A 3,502-nucleotide genomic window follows, 5' to 3' on the forward strand; every position below is an offset into this window, starting at 1 on the left:
CACTGTATACAATGCCAGTGCCCCAGATGCAGCCCCCATTCCTCTCAGGGGACATAAACGGGGATTTTGGAAGAATACTCTGTGGTACTTGAAGAAAGGGGCTGGGATGCTATTTCCTTGGGTTGGATATTTAGAGCATGAAAGCGTTCCCTCCAACCTGACAGCCACAGTTCACCAAGTTGCCAACTAAACGGCTCATTCATTGAGGAAGATTCAGGAATCTCTTGACTCGTTGGCTAATATGGTTTTGGATAATCGCAAGGCCTTAGATTATCTTCTAGCCTCCAGCGGATGTGTCTCTACTCTGGTAAACACCTCTTGCTGCATGTATATTAACAACTCAAGTTTCTCACACCCCGCCAAGTCCTCCTCTGGATGGGACTCCTGGATATGGTCCCTACTGGCACCTATACTAACCCCTCTTTTGATTATCCTTCTGCTCATATTCGGTCCTTGTGTTTTCAGGTTGCCTGTGAGATTTGTTTCTTCTAGGCTACCAGTTGCGAATTTCCAACTTCTCCTGCGACCTGGGGACCCTGAGATAACTGATGGGCAAACTCCACATCCACTGGACACTGTGGCTGCCGCTTTCAGATCTCGCTTCTCTCCCCCTTTAGGTTGAGCTCTACGACCATTTCCAGCAGGAAGTAGATACATAAGATTTGAGACCACCGACCCTTTTCCAAAAGAATTTGTGTTTATTACTTGAGGGGGGAGATGAGGGCAATACAGCCTTGCCCAGAAGAGCATCTACATTCCCTGGGAAAGACTCTTCTCACACATTATGCATCTTTTGTATGCAAAACCTACATTCCCTGGGAAAGACTCTCTTCCCACATATTATGCACCTTTTGGATGCAAAACTTACATTCCCTGGGAAAGACTCTTTTTCCTACACCCTATCTCAAGTATGTTCCTTTCAGATGCAAAACCCAAATTGTTTTGTTTCTGTATAAGAGTAAGCCCTGAGAAAATGTCTTTTGGCAATTCTTTGACATTGCCCACCAAGAGAACATCTTGGTGTCTCTAACAAAGTGCCTTTTCTTATCACAGCCTTTTGTGTAGCATTACTCGCTGCGAACCCGCCCTAACTTGGTGTTCTGGAGAACTAGGAGACCAAACCATTTTCCTGCCACGATCCATACCAAATCACTCCCACGAAGCAAGGCTCGGGTTTGGAGTTGTCTGGGCACCAAGGACACCTGGGCAGACAAATTCCTGCAGGTCAACAAAGTTTCTTTGTCTCACCTTCCTAGAAACCTCTAGACAGGTTGCTATAGAAAAGATAAAGCTTGGGGCCATTAGACCTCAATTAAACCCTAATTTCATTTAGATACTCCAAATCTAGACCTCATCAAGAGGGTCAGTTCTTGCCCTGAAGAGGAAGAGGTGTTTAGTGGTCTGAAAAAATCTGATTTTATAGATTGAATCTTGGCAGCTACACCAGTCTCAATAATCCTGTTACTTTCTCTCACTCATGAACTTTATCAGAACAAAAGGGCCTTTTACCTTTTTTTTTTTTTCCGGATTTTCCCATGCATATCTCACCAGAAATATGTCCATATGTATGCAAAATCTCCTCTGGGATCAAGCAATTTTCCTGCTCAGTGCAATTCGTTGTTTTTTTGTTTTGTTTTTTTGCTTCCCCTTCTCTAAATAATCTCTCTTCTCACTCTGCCAGATTCCTTTTAGGAGAATGCCTTGGGACATAAATAAATGCTCTTGCCTGGAGCCGATTTGAGCCTGAATTCTTTCAAACATCACAGTATCTTCCGCTTATTCCAACACTTATATTCCAAAATCTTTTCTTCCTAAATCTTCAAGGATACTTACAAAGACAGGTCCTACAGGTTGGAAGTGATGAAGGGTACTTTCTGAATAGAGATGAACAAGAATCCCTGACCAAGCCCCGAATGATTCCCTGTTCCTGATTGTGCCTAAGAATAGGATGTGAGGAAGAGTAAATGTCTGATCACCAGACTTTTTGGGAAAAAAATGAAACCATTCTTTCACATTTATTCTGCATATTTGCTATCACTTTCTTATGTTCAAACAATCGACAAAACAATAAATAAATCCCATTTATAGTTTTGCCGGTTCTTTAAGTGTAAATGATCACAAAGAAAATTCAAACATCAATTCTGGTTCTGGTTGGCTTCCAGAACACCTCACCTGATTTTTTTTTTCTTCCCAAACATGTAATTTTCCTCGCTAAAGATGACCATTAAAGTCCCTATTGGAGTTTCAATTTTATTCTAATATCATTTTAAGTGATAGACTGCAATGAGGAATTTGCTAACCCTGGGTCAGCTTTGAATTGCAATCCTAACACTGCCCCAAAAGTAGGGTGACACATTCCATTTGAAATAAGAAAACAAATGCCTCCAGATCGGGAAGAACGCTTTTTTAAAATGATAATTCTGTATTTATAAAAAAGCAGTATTTTCCACACTACTCCCTATGCTTATTATTTTACCCTCTGCACCAGCTCTGTCAGAAAATGTCTTACCCCAAATCCCGGCATCACCTTTTCAGACATAATTTCCATCGTCATTACTAAAATTCACATTTAAAAACATGATCCAAGTAGCTCTTCCTCCTCTGTCATATATATATATATATATCACGAACTTAACTATGCATGGGCCCTGTGGATGAGATGAGCCCGCGACCTGGAATCCTAGCCACTGGGTACGAATCCTGGCTCCACTAGGTGGATGACCCAAGTGACTATGGATAGGCCATACTTCACGGAAGAGACCGTTAAGATTTCTTAAAGCCCCTTTTTTTAGGTCTCGATCCTACGATCCAGGAGGTGATCCCATTGGCACGGTCAGCATTGCTTCAGCACTAGACCCGCCACCCTCTTCTAAGGGACGTGACTTCCAAGGTCCTTTATACATCTCCGTGCAAAAATAACGAAAAAGGGCGGGGCCCCCAACGCATCCTCCCGGCAGCCCCGCGGGTCGCTGTTAACACAAGTGAGTGGAAAACCACTAAAAATAATCACCAAGACAATCCTAAAACTTGCTACTTTCCAACCTCCCCACATTCGCCTCATTGCCAGCAGACAAAAACAACACCCTTGTTCCCACGCCCCGCCTCTTCCTCAAGCAAGAAGAGAGCGCGCCATAACCGTCGCTCCTCCCCGAATCCGTTCTCGCGCAGAGTCTGGGACTTGGGGCGGGATCTCCTAACTCCAGACCACTAAACACCTCTTCGTCTTCAGACCTGCGCCCTGGGGTTAACCAATCCGCTCTAGGTTTCCGCCCTGGTCCGAGGTCAAATTAAGGCGCTCTGCGGAAGTACCCGCCCGTCCCTCTCTTTGCCGGGGGCTCTTCGGGTCATGGAATCGGATGTGCGTCACCGCGCGCTCCGACGTCTCGCATATGTGCGTCGTTGCGCAGTTGACGCCGGGACGTGCTTGCCGCCGCCGCCGCCGCCGCCGCCGCCCCCGCCCCCGCCCCCGCCGCCGACGTCGTCGTCGTCGCCGCCGCCGCCG

Source organism: Antechinus flavipes, chromosome 5 (genome assembly GCF_016432865.1).
Source record: "Antechinus flavipes isolate AdamAnt ecotype Samford, QLD, Australia chromosome 5, AdamAnt_v2, whole genome shotgun sequence".
NCBI lineage: Eukaryota > Metazoa > Chordata > Mammalia > Dasyuromorphia > Dasyuridae > Antechinus > Antechinus flavipes.